Raw genomic sequence first — 14,132 nt, 5'->3', positions numbered from 1 at the left:
GCAGCCAGTGAAGATTCAAAGATTGAAGCTCAAAGCTAAGCAAGAGGAAAGGAGAAGATGCTCCAGTAAATGGGAATCCTGGAAACAACAGATGAGTTTTATCTGTGGTGATGCATAAGAAAGCATCTTGGAGACACAAATATATCACAATCGTTCTGCTGGTTTTAAGAGAAAGAACTGGAGGAAAGGTAAAGATTAAGGCAAGGAACGAGAGAATAATGTCACAGAAGCTAGGTGAGATTTCTAGGGTAAATTGAATGGTATATAAATACAGGAAGCAAGAAATCCTGTATCGATGAAGAGAAAGAAGAGATAGCAATAGAGGAAGGAAAGATGAGGCAAGAAGAGCAGATGGGCACATCTTACTATATCATACTGGTGTAAGATCAGCAGAAATCTGCACACAGAAAAAAAAAGACCAGAGTGAAAGGATTGACTCAGAATCTGTAAAGATGGGTCTGCATATATGGAATTTAATTACACTAGGAGAGAAAAAAAAAAGGAGAGAATAAATCCAGGGTGTTCATGGTGGAAGAAATTGCCTAGGTCATCAGACTTCCATCAGAATGGTTTTGCTCAAGAAAGGACATTGTTGGGAGTGGATCAGAACTGGAAAGTTGGCAAGAATAGACCTTCCAGGGAAAGGCAGAGCAAAAAGGTTTGGAAGGAGAAGAGCAAAATACAGGGACCGTTTCAGTAGAAGTAATAACCACTGAATTCATGGACGGGCTGGGTGAAAGCATGGGAGGACTGGCAATGTGATAGTTAAAGCTGGGAACTAAGCAACAGAGAATGAGTAATGTTTCACAGAGAACAAATCAAAAGAACCTTGGTGAATGAAAAAACAGAAAAACAGACATAGGTTGAATGAGTATGCAGGAGCAGCAAGTTACCAACATGAGAAAAAGTCAAAAAAGGATTATAGAAGGGAGTTCAGAGGCAGCAGCTCAATGAAAGCATGAGAGGAAAGAGCAACATGGTGCAGAAAAACCATTGAAGAGCTGGTCAAAATGGAAGAGAAGGAAGCAGAAGAGAAGGAATAAAGCCAGTAGTTCTCATGATGGTCTAATTTAGGAAAGGACAAGAAACCTTCAGCACTTTTGTCAGGTAATTAACCTCACAACAAGACAGAATAATATATTAAAATGCTGTTCTTAATAAAATAAGAGAAAGAAAGGAAGAGAGTGTCAATATCAGCACAAAAGGCAGGGCTATCACCAGGGATTAATTTGGTAGTTAGGGTACAGAGTACTTTCCAGCCCTAGGTCACACATAGAATTAACCATATGAACTATGTCAGAAGGTATCTACATCAGAACTGTGGATTTTCTAGGTTTCATCTTAACAACTCGAATTAAACATTATTTTATCCACAGAAGGGAGATGAGAAGTGGAAGAAGTATTAGACTGCAGTCCAGGACCAAAAAATATAAATCCCAAGAGGCTAAAGAGAATCCACGATGTTCTCAGAAGTGTGACTCATGGGAGAGGACTTGGATGCTACCAAGCACAGATTACAGCTGCAGCCTACGCCTGGTCTCATTCTGCTTCTCTTTTGAAATTCAGAAGCTCTGACAGTCGTACACTCCTGCTGCCTGCAAGAGCTTCGGCAGGTACATCTCAGAGAGCTGAGCTGCTGTTGGAGTTACTCTCTAATTCAAAAGACCCTTTTTTTAGAAGTTGAATATGAAGGAAGTTACCCATGTTCTGGTTTTGATATGAAATTGCTTTGTGCCAGTTCCAAAACACAGATATACTTTACCTCACAGACAATAACTCTGCAACCAGAAACGTTTAAGTACAATGTTGTACAATGGCTAATAAGCTCCTGGTTTCAAAAGCCAAGCCAAGCCATCATTTTGCCATCTAGATAAAGTTCTGTAGAGACCTATAGAAACTAAGTTCTTTTTCACTCACAGTAAAGCAAAAAGACCTTGGTATCTGATGCATCAACTTCTTTAGCTCCCATTTTTCCTTCACTGACACCTCCCCCTGAACAAAACCAAAACAAAACACCAACACAAAACCCCACCACCCACTAATTGCTGCTGCCAGAAAGAACCTAACATCCTTTTGAGGTTTAGCAGCTACTAGGATTTCTCTTCAGTCTCTCCTTTCAATTCCCTCCCTCTGGAGGGGTGATCACACCCTCCTCACACCCCAGCTGCAGTTGCTGCAGTTACACACCCACCACCACACGGCAGAGGGATCCGAGTCACTCCCTGCTGGCTCCTAACTCTCAATCCGTTATAAGATTATGCTGAACATACAATGAATGTTAGAGGACGCTGGCGTGATTGAATTCCTTTCATCAGGCTTCTTTTAAAAAGTCTTTTAATAAGCAAGTTGGTCATGGATGGAGATGCAGGTTGCAGATTTGAAGAGGTTGAGGGCCTGATTTATGCAAAAAGTGAAGCTAAAGCAGCAGTGCAAACATCTCTAGCAAGTCAGTGTGTTTTTCACCACTTGTGCTCTGAAGAGTTTAAGTTCCTTAGATAAAGTTAGGTTTTTCCTCTTATTCAACCTTGCTTTTTCTACTGAGATGAAAAATATTTCTATGTGGAACTGAATGAGAATGTAAAACAAGCTAGAGGAACTTAAGTAATAGTGGTGAAATGGCACCCTATGGTAAGTGATATTTTGGGGTGAGGATAGTTCTTCCTCATCAGAAACAGTGACAGTATTTATTAAGAGAAAATAAGAGTAAAACCATTCCAAACCCTGTAAAGTGCTGTGGCTGTGATCCATTTAACATAAAAAGTAGTGGTTTTATAGATTTCAGTAGGTTTTGGAATAAGCCTGTATTTGGTTTTGAACAGGATGAAAATAAACACAATGTATTTAGCAACACTGCAATCAGGACACCAAAGTGCCAGCAATGTAGACTTTTTTACTGATAAAAATTTAGTATCTAGTGCATTTTTCATACCCTCCATATTTCAGAATATCTACACTGAGAACTTCTGTAAGAATAGATATGAAAACAGTTTAACTTTCAGCTACCCGCTTTTATATGATCTCAGTATGACTGTATTTCTAGGAAATGCTGAAGCATGATCAGCATCATTGTGTTTCAACATTAATTTCTTGCTCTGTGCACATGTTCCCAGCCTGGCTTCTGCTGGTATTCACTGTGTTTGTTCCTAGGTCTCATCAATGTCAGAGGAGCAGAGGCCAGGTTTGACCACATCCATTTTGAGTCATGCTAAGACAAGACTTGCTTGGATGGTTTGACATATACATAGGGCTATCCTGGTTCTGTCAAAACTGTGGATGGCTTCCATATCATTCCAAGAATGGATTTTTGTCTACAAAAATATATATAAAACATTAGTAATAGTATATTGATTAATATTAATTACTTTTTAAATGGATAGGTAACAAAATAAGCTGCTTAATGTAAGTCTGTCTTTTGAGGAAGCTGGTGTAGATTTTTAATCTGGGTATTTACTTTAACATAGGAGTACCATGACTGAGATTTAACTGGGCAAAGTTGTTATTTTGCAGCCTCAAGCAAGCTTGTAAATAGTTATTTTTCCCCAAACCTGAAACATATGAATGATAGATGGATTTACTTTTGTTACTAGGGATAAACCAAAATCCAGTAATTTTTCTTGATGTTTTATTTTTCATTGGTAACTGTGCTACTACTAGTGATATTAGCAGGCTTAGCTTCAAATTTTGTTGCACATACTGATGATTTTTTGGTGTTCTGTTAACACTACCAGTACTTTTCTGTGCATACATGTGTGTGTGGAGGGGGTGGGAGAGGAGGGTAATCACTGCTCCTGTGAGTGTGCTGTCCAAGCTGTGTTGCATGTAAGGGCATTCTCATCATTCAGATATTTTCCTCCAATTTTTTTTTATTCTCTATAGTCCTGCAAACTTCCTAGTCATGCAGCCAGTATGTCTGTACTTTTACTTACCCTTTAGCCCTTCAATTCTGTCTCTAAATAATCCATCCCTCTCCTGTTGTACAGATTCTCCTTTGCTGAGATCAGCAAAGTTTCCCCTTTTGTACCATACCCTAACTGGAATTGTCTCCTCCACTTTAAGGTACATAGAGGGGAGCTCACCATTTTGGGACCCTGGTAGTTTCATTCCTTTTGTTTGAAGCAGACTCTTGAATCCTATTTTGAGAACTGATGGGTTGATGTATGAGACTACACACATGATCTAGTGCTACTGTTAATAGTAAAACCCCCAAATTTTGCAGTTTTTGTCTGCATGAGGCTGTCCTGTCAGCTTAAGGGGGAGCCTCACTGCCCAGCCCAATGTACACCACCACCCTCACAGCACAGCTTTAACAGCAGCACGTCAGGTTGTTGCTTTTCTGTTCCTTTTACTCTCAGTAACATCTCTTCTTGACTCAAACGCTGCAGCACTAAAATTATCTGAAAGCTGAAAGGTGCTAATCGAGCCTTTCGTTTATTCATTATTCAGCGGTGAATCCTTAGTTATTCATTTCTCATATTACCAGGAAAAAAATACTTCTGGTAACACTCTAGCCTACTATTAAGATGGCACATAAAGCTGGAATTTTATTGCTGATTCCTAACTATTCTAGTTAGCATTCTGCATTTCACACAGATGAGATATGCAGGAAAAAAGCTGATGACTCACCATTTTATTTCTTTTTGCTCACTAAAAATCTACTGTTGATACCATTGTAAAAACAGCTCTGTGAAGCAGGCACAGATCTGGGACACAAAATAACACATATGGTGGAGGTTACCCACAGTGCATCCAGCGTTCAGCAGAGGGGCTGGACACAAATTTCCCAGCAAGCCACATTGGGTCAAAACAGTGCAAAAGCTATTGCAGCTGTAGGGATTCCAAATCTACCTTAAACTCACAAAGCAGGTTTACCAAGGGGAGAAGGTGAGAGGGAAATATCCACAATGCACAGCAGAACAATAATTCATCTTGAAAACTTCATTAAAGGACTACAAGGACATCTCTGAGGGCACTCAGATTACTTGGCTGACTGCGGTGAGGTGTGAGGTCTGGATTTTCAGTGATCTTTCAGTGAAAGTGGTAGGTTTCAGTAGCCTGCTGCTGGTTCCTTGATTGATAACTACCAGGATAATTGTGCCTAGAAGCACAGCTTTTGTTATATTTTGGTTCATTTACAGCATACCTCAAGACTTTTAAACTGAGATTTTGAAATCAGTATTTTAACTATGAAAAGATGGAAAGGGCTACAGCCTTTTAAAGCCATCTCTAACTTTGAAACAACTTTTGCATCTTTGTTGAAGCAAGGCTGAAAAATCCCCCCTCTGGATGCAACTTAGCACTAAGAGAACAGCTCATGATCTACCCAAAAAGCTACAGCCATTCCAGAAAACAAGACACATAAAATTTCTGCATTTTTAACTCCAGGAAAACACCTGCTAAGGTGTCTCCCCACCTCTGCCAAGGCACTAAGGCAGGCAGTAGATACAGAGCTCACTGCTGGCTTAGCTTCCAGCCCAAACCCACCTTACAGCAATTCCAATTTGGTTTCAACCTCTTCCAGCTGGCAGCAATCCTATTAGGATGCAATGGCACTGACACACACCTACTGGCAGTCTCCTCAGCCCAAAGAATATTGTGTGCCAAATAGCTCAGGAGGAATAAACCCCAGTTTGTTTCACCACTGGTGGCTGAAGGCTCGGTGCAATAGGGAAACCTCCACTGAAAACCGTAAGTAGTTTTGCTCTGTTGTAGACACAGGAGTGGCACTGAACAAGTCAGTACATTGTCATCATTATACTGCTTGTATCTCCTTGGCTATTCTGAGAACTCTTTGGGGTTTTTTATTTAATAAAAATGAGGTACAATTTTGCTTCGTGTTTCAGATTCTCATGTCTATTGTTAACTAGTGCTCTGCACAAAAATAATTTTAACTATCCTTTCCCATTTTTTGTGTTGATTGCAGGAGGGACCTCATTGGTAAGGGTGACATTTCTAAAGGTTTTTGCAGAAGTTAAAAGGAAGAGCCAAGTCCTTGACCTCTTGAACACCTGTATTATTTTCTGAAATCTTTTAATCTTAACCTTCTATTGCTTGTATGCTGCTGATCACCACTTGCCTCTGACCAATCCCAATACCTCTTCCTGATGCTACCTGATACTGTAGTGAAAAATACTATGTATTTTTTTAACTAGATAACTCTGAAAAAATATATCCTTTTAAATTACAACTTAGAAATTATGGAATCTATAATTGATGATTCTGACAATGAGATGCAGACACCAAGTAAATAATGAGATTGATGTACTGTTAACATACCTCCATCGACTATAAATCTTCGCAACATAGATAAAGACAGATCATAAACACCATGTCTAAGAAATTCCATTTGCACTTCATATCTCACAGCTGAGTAAGAACAGTGCTGCATAGATTGACAGCATTCCATCTGGTCTCCTTAAAAACAAACACTTTACTATTTTCTGGAATTGATTTATTTATGTAAACTTTCAATGAGGCCTATGAATAATTCTTGACAGGTTAATCATGAAAACATAATGTATCCAAAATCCAAAGCTACAGTTGTATAGATTAGCTTTGATGAGTTACAGACTCCTGTCATTGGAGGTATCCAACACCACAAATAAGATACTGAATGAAAATACCTAGAGACTGTAATAGTGCTGCTCGCTGAGAAGTTCTCCCATCACTTGGTCATAAAGTCTACAATATTTAAAGGTACTCCCAGAGTTCCATATGCCTGTGTGCCCAATCTCCCGTTCAAAGCACACTTTTATTATAATGGGCATCACCCATTTCTTCCAAATCAATTCTACCTAAATTAATTCTGAATTAGAATATTCTGGTGTTTTCTACTTGGGGTTCATTGCTTTCCAGTATCAAAAGACACAACTAGAAAAGCAACATAAAATAATCAAAAATACAGAGAAACTTCAACACTTCTAGTGTCTGAAGGGAAAGGACTTTTCATGATCCAGCCTTTATTGTAGAGCCAGGTTGGGGCTGCCTAAATTGCAGTGTGAATTAGAACAGTTTCCAGGTACGATACCAAGAGTCCACAATATCAGTGGCTGTTCTTGGTTTCCTTGACTGCAGAAGTGGGAAAAGAGGAGAATTGCTACGCCATGGATACAGCAAAGAGAGAGGTTTTTCTTGTCACAGATCAGGGTAATATCCTCTGTAAACATTTAATTTTAGTTTATAACCTGCGTGCGCTGACAGAGAACGGGACTGTAAGATATCCATTAATTCTGTTCTTTGTCTATATGGTAGGTTATTACTGTTACTACTTTATCAATGTTTTAACTTCTGTTATATAGAATTTGCACCATGCAGGACTGCAGGGTAAAATCAGACCTCTCTGGAAAAAGGGAGAATTGTAGTCTGCAGTGTTAAAAGTCACTAGTTCCTACCTCTTCCTGATGCTACCTGATACTTTAATTTGTTTAGACCATTATATATTTACTTGACCTGTGAGAGCAAATAATATTGTGCTGATATAATACTGAACTGCACATCAGCCTCAAGCCTTGCCACATTTAAAACAATTGTTGATCCCTTGAACCTAGTAGCCAAAAATTTGTTCCTGTAACTTAAAAGAAATACATAAAGTGTTCAGTATTCCATTGCTTTTTGTGAGCACACATGCAAAAAGCAAACTTGACACACCTGTGTAATCACAGCTATGAGACAAAGTTCAGATTTACTTTTGGGAATATTCACAGCATGAAACATAATCGGAGAACTTATTGCACACCTAGTCAGGGAACAGAAACAATATGATAATAGAACAATTGTTTAAATTTGAAATAGGCTAACCTTAGAATTTTAAATACCTACATAAATGTCACTGAATTACAAATTAAGGCAAATCTTTATCTGTTCATGGACATAGATGGATTTAAAAAGAGATTAAAACCATGTCTCTGAAATGTCTGATTAAGGTGAGGTTCTACCATTACTGAGCACTACAGCATGGAAGCTCAGTAGATCCTTAGCAGTGGTAAGAATATATGAGTATCTTCCCATCACAAAATGGCTTCTACTGTGGTACCCTGAATTGCCAAATTTAAAAGGTCGGGCACAGAAAGGCATCTTGAGAGAAAATCTTCCTGACAAGGCCCTGTTGCAACAATCAACTTGTTGTCAGTACAGAGAGATGCTCCAGTGCAACAGTGTTAATTCTAAAAAATTTTCGTTTGTAATGGATTTGGTTAGCATCATATGCATTAATTTATTGAATTGAGTGCTTCAAATGATATAAAATATATTTCCTATAGTATTTGTTTGAATCCTCTCCTGTAAAATAAACACTAGAGAGGGCAATAGCCAATATTCTGGTCTTTCTTTACTCATAAGACATCCAAACTAAAAAAAATATTCTAATGCATATATATGTATCAACAGATATCATATATCCAAAAGAAATCATATTTATTAACACATTCCAGTATTTGAATTATATTACTTGAACTGGTAATATTCAGAGACAAAACTCTTCACTTGAAAAATCCAGCCTAATAGCACAAATTGTATTATCTTCAGAAAGATGTTCGCTTAGCTGCTAGGTAAATATCCTTTCGAGTCATACACACATTTCACTTTTAAAGGAAGGAATGTAATAACCAGGTGCATACCCCTTCTGAACAGCAAGCCCTCTCAGAGCTAAACACCCAGCTGGGCTTTTGTTACTGTGCCATGACACTGAATTGTAATCAATTCAGCTCCACTGTGTTGTTTCCTTCCACAACACAACTGTGTCAACTCTATTTGTACATCAACACTTGCTATGCTGCCTAATTGTATTTGCGTTCGTGCCGTTTATGAAGATAAAGGTGTCTGGACAAGGTTTGAAAATATAGAAAGCAGGCCCAGAGAACCAGTAGAAACACACTGAGAAGGGATGCTAGAATACTGCCTGGATTACCAGGAAAAAACTGATAAAATATTTGGATTACTGGTACTGTTCAGTGAAGCCTTTCCAGTGCCATGACCAATAACATTGCTGAGATACTCCGAGGAGGAAGCCAGCGCAGTCACTATCAAGGAAAACAGGGCTGGGAGATAGGGAATGGCAACTGCATTATGACTTACAAATATTTATGGTGAACCATGAAAATATCTTCATAATTAACTAGTAAAGCTTGGTTAAACATTACATTATAGACAGTAAGAGTGGGATTCATCTGTGCAGATTTAGCATCTGCATGTAGGTGGCTACCTCAGAGCTGCTCACTCGGTGCTTCCCTCGGAGGCAGTGGAGAGGAGCTGTCATTTCCAGAGGTCAGCTCAATCTCACACTGACATGGTAATCAGAAACTGGTCTGGGTAACTCCAATGAAGAAATCTCTTTTTCTTCTACCAGCTAAAATGGAAGCCTTAACGACTGCTCCATACGTGCATGTCCATGTTATAGACATCTGAAAGTGATGGGAATAATTCCTTCCAACTGTCAAGTCCAAGCAATTGCTATATAATAAATCCACTGTAAAAATAACAGATTAAGCAATTGTAGTTCCTATGAAATTATTATTTACTTTTTGGTCATTATTCTTGTCTCGTGTAAGCAAAAGGAAGAATTTTTGGATTTGCCTCTTTAAATTTTTCTGTTGGCCAAGATGTTGCCTGGTAATCCAACAGGTTATTTCTGCAATGTAGAATCATGTGGAAATGTTATCACATTTGTCTTTTTGATGTGATGGCTTAGGAAGAAACAATTCCCTACTATAAGGGGCTTAAGGAGAAAACAAAAGGCAAATAGGATTTGTTGGGTAAAACTGCGTTCCCTAATGATTCACTGGGTGTCCAATAGTACATAATAAAATGGGATTCTGAGTAGAGTTGAGCTTTTGCTGAACCACAGAAAATGCTCAGAGATGAAGAAGTAAAAAAACAACAAACATATGAGACTGCTCTCTTTCTGAATGTTTATCATGTGTTTTGTTAGTTGGGAGTTTAAATGTATTTAATAGTAACCAATGTTTGAAGTCTGGGTAGGATGGAAGAGATGGCCCCATCACTGATCTGTTCCTTCCATCCAACTCCACCAGTGCCCTTCACTGTGAAGGAAAAGCAACAGTTCAGAGAAGAGTATTTCCTCTGTAGCCTTCATGTCAAGGGTTAAATTCTGTCCTTGATTCCACTTGAAAGCTAAAACAACTTAAATTGCTAATATGTATCGACTCCTGATTCAATAACAGAATAAATCAAACTGAATTTGGCCCTTCTCTCTCATCTTGTCCATTCCACATACCTTAAATTGCCAGGGAACCTTGCAAAGAGAATCAATTTTGGTTGCTTTGGAACAGTATTGTTTTTCCCATCTGGCCTTATTCTTTCATCAATATAATAGTTTAAATTTGGACTTCCTAATCACCACTCTTGAATTCTGGAAAGTTTAATAAAAATGTGAACTTTGAATATAACATACAAAATATAAGCCATATTATCCTCTCAAGTAAGTGAAGGTAATATAACTAGTAATGGATGTGGATTTATTCTGGATATTTTGGGATCACAAAGAACAAAATTTAGCCTTCTTTTTAAATAAAAATAGGATAATTCTTCTCTCTAAGTGTAAATATGATTTTATGCACGTAGGCCAAGATTTTGATTTTTAAGGGCCTTTGAGTAAGTTTTCTCTTAGATAAAAGAAAATAGTTGATTGCTTATGTAGAAACTGTTACTGCTGAGGGTGGGTACTGTCAACCTTAACTTGGGAATAACACTCCCATTTTCTCAGTAAAAAAAGCATGATTCAAATAACTGATAATTTATGAATTTCAGTTTGTGATGCAAGTAGAGAATTAATGAATTTGTTATTGAGCCTCACTGTGAACCTCACTGAAACCAGCTATAAAACTGTTCAACTTTGTTGTTCCTAAAGGCAAGGGAGAACCTGATTGTTGAAACTGTGTGTGCTGGGCTCTCTCCCACTGAAATAAGTGACAAAACTTCCAACGACTCCTGTGAAAGCAGGACCAAAACTTTAGCAGAAGTAGTCAGATTCATCTCTCATTTTCAGTTACATAAATCAGAAGATTCTCTTCTGAAATGTGATTTAACCCAAAGGAATTGAAAGTATTTTCCCTTAATTCATGGAGGGGGAGAGAGAAAAAGACATTGCTCCCTTATATTGCCTCACCCCAGTGTATCAACCGAGGCTCTACCTGCTGTCCAAATCCTTATCTGCTTAAGCTGGAGAGGAAGAGCTGACTTCATCATTTAAGGATTTGAGCTTTTATTACCTACTGAATTTTCTGTTATCCCCTTCCCCACTGCTTAGCAGGTAGATTCCTTAAGAAGGGACAAATTTTTGTTTCTATCTAGGCTTCTTCAAATTTAACATACCTTGTTCCATCAGTGCATAATCAGAACTGAGACAACCGGAACACTTCCACTTCAGTCCTTCAGAGCTACCTGGCTGGTTATTTTTAGATTATCACCACTAAATTCAAAACCAAGGCCTGCAACTGAAACATTAAACTGTACTGGAGGCTTACAAAATTCAAGAAGACTCCAGAAGACTTATTCAACTCTGTTCACCAGTGGCCTGTGAAGTGAAAAGCACATAATGTCAGCCCGAGGTGTAGCATTCTTTATGTGGCACACAGAGTTTATCCCTCTCTCTAAGGTCCATTGTCAGAGTGAAATTTCCATGGCTTACACAGAATTAATAAGCTTTTTTTCCTTATAAGCAGACATATGTACAGAGAAGAGGATTCTTCTCTGAAAATGCAATCAGTGCTTTGGTAATGAAAGAAAGCCTGAGTTTTTGTCCTAAATATGCCTTACAACTAAGAGGTTTTCTTTTGATTATACCTGTCACTGGCTTCTTGAAGACTGGATCTTCATCCTTCTATACACATAGGCCTCTCCTCTGATAATGTCCTTTATCCAAGGGCAGGGATCTGTGCTTTTTGCATGGTAGCTTCCAAACAAATGATTTGATGGAGACAGCCAAGTTAATGGCAAAACACTCTGGTCTGCAGAGCTGTGTCTGTTCAGCTGTCAGATCTGTGCCTGTTGAAGAAAAGTGAGGATTTCTGCCTGTAACAGCACCTAAGGCATCAGCTCAGACTTTGAACATCTATATCCATAAAGTCAGAAAAAATTTCCCCTAAGTCCAAAATACACACTCATTTTTTGCCCCTTTGTGATCCACAGTAGGTATTCACAGCACCTGACCTGCTGTTGTAATTTTTATAGATGAAATGTTGATGACCACCCGAAGGGTGTGACCCACAATGGCGCGAAATACTGAGCCCAAATAAAAATCAAATTGTGGGTGTGAGGTTATCAGGAAATGGATATAAACCAATATAAAGAAATGCTGGAGGGAACACTAGTAATTTTTTTCTCAAATCTTCCCAGGAAAATGTTGAGCTAGGTCAATATCTTGCAGAATAAATACTGCAAGAACACACGTTAAACAGCTTCTACAGTGAAACAGCCAAAAGCAGATCAGATCAGTTCTATGAGCAGAAATTAAACTGACATCTATTTGTCTGCAGCTCTCTCAGCTAACACTGGAGGCTTGGGGGTTTTGTGTATGAAGCACTCACCCAAAATGCAAATGCAAAGATACCAAAAAACTTGTTCACAAGTGCAGATGGGAGCCGTCCACAGGTGCAGATTAATATAAACCCTCCTCATTCCTTCACATGCATGGGCACACACAGAAAGGGAACGCATCCAGGCTCTGCAGAGCCACACATCCTTCCAATGAGCAGATGAGACTGTTACCAGGAGGATTTATTACCGAAATTTGGCAGCAGGAGTCTTTTCTGATAGAACGTTATCCAGGCTGCATTTCCCTGGGAGGAGGTGCTACATAGCGTGGAGGTTCTTCTCCCAACAGGCACAATCTAACAGATTATCTTTCTGAATCATTAAGGGAACGCAGCGGATCTTACTAAGGCTCAGGTATTGGCTATCAATGGGTTACGATTTAGGCTAGGAAAGGGAGAGCACTTAATTTTTGGAAAAAGGGCCCAAGCTGAAGCAGCAGCTCATAGAAGGCCAGTATCCCTTGAGAAGGTCATTTTCACTGTATCAGCAGCCTGCCTCCCCTTACTATTTTTTGTCTACACACAGTGAAATGTTCCTACCTCACAGTGACACTCGTATTTTTTTATTCAGCAGAAACATAGCTTACTGTTTCAAAATGACATCTTTTCCTTCTTGGTTTATAAGTGCCTTTTTATTTTGGAAATGTTCACCACTGAACTGATTTAAGAAAGAAGGAAATGCGGAATATTGCACTCACCTCTTCAGCACCAGGCAGGCAGCCTCCACCTCCTCAATCCATCAGTACAAACGCTTGCATCCACTGACGCCTCTCCTCTGTTTTGGCCCTTTTTCACATCAGCATCTGCGATTTGCCGAGCAGACACACCACGACCGCAGGGACTAGTAGCCCCGCAGCCCCGGCAGGAGCAGGAACCTGCCCTTTCCCATCTTCTCCCTGGAAAACACAACCGGAAAAACCCGGGCCGTTCTAAAGGCGGCAGTGGGAGCACTTGTCCGGCGGCTCCCCGCGGGAGACAGGGAGGTGCTCCGCGCTCTCGCCGGGGAGCCGGGCAGGGGGAGCGCGGCGCTGGCGCTGGAGGAGGAGCCGGAGCCGCCAGCCCGTTTCCACGCCAACGGCGGGGGTACCGCGGGCGGGGCGGGGGCTCCGCTCCGGCCCCCCCCCGGCTCCCGCCCCGGGGGCGGCCGGGCCCGCAGCCGCCGCAGCCCCCGCCCGCCGCGGCGCAGAAGGAGCTGGGTGTTGGCGAGAGCTTCGCGGCTCTTTCCCGGCTCGTACGCTCCGTTGCACTCGCGTTACATAATGCGAGGCTACGGACGTGCCGCGGGCTCTGCCTCTGCACAACTGCATCCGCACCCGGGGCCGCTGCAGCGCGGCCCCGCTCCGGCAGCTGCAGGACTTTTAGGATTGATCTCACAATGCGTGTTGTAGGGAGAACCGGTCACATACATGTTGGAAGGATACGGTCAAGGGTAAAGGGAGAAAAAACAGTTTCTTTAGTTACGCGGAATTTATCTACTGTTTGCTTTCCGCTTCTACCATCACTCAGTTGCCCTCGGTACCGGGCGTATCTTTTTTTCTGATTTCCCCCCACTGCCTTTAGCTTTTGTGTACGTGTAATTTACTACGG

At 40.3% G+C, this 14,132-nt stretch overlaps 2 protein-coding genes across 4 annotated transcripts in view; one reads left to right on the top strand and one right to left on the bottom strand.

Annotated features, from left to right (window-relative positions):
- GNAZ (G protein subunit alpha z) overlaps positions 1-13,561 on the bottom strand; it is a 49,471-nt gene extending 35,910 nt beyond the window's left edge. Inside the window, exons 1-2 of one of the 3 annotated variants that reach the window (XM_088065112.1) lie at positions 13,244-13,561; positions 11,797-11,997 (exon numbers count right to left, since the gene is read on the bottom strand). The gene's annotated coding sequence lies outside the window, so the exon portion shown is untranslated. Of the gene's footprint in view, positions 1-5,481; positions 5,542-11,796; positions 11,998-13,243 lie in introns of those variants that run through there. The other 2 variants (XM_005524461.3, XM_088065113.1) reach the window with 2 other exon arrangements.
- The window catches only part of RSPH14 (radial spoke head 14 homolog), a 70,794-nt gene that overhangs the window by 41,272 nt on the left and 15,390 nt on the right, over positions 1-14,132 (top strand). The window lies entirely within an intron of this gene.

The sequence above is a fragment of the Pseudopodoces humilis genome, chromosome 20, assembly GCF_049639895.1.
Source record: "Pseudopodoces humilis isolate 2021_Gansu_Grassland_sample_001 chromosome 20, ASM4963989v1, whole genome shotgun sequence".
Classification (NCBI taxonomy): Eukaryota; Metazoa; Chordata; class Aves; order Passeriformes; family Paridae; genus Pseudopodoces; species Pseudopodoces humilis.
This window is presented reverse-complemented; position numbering and strand designations above follow the sequence as displayed.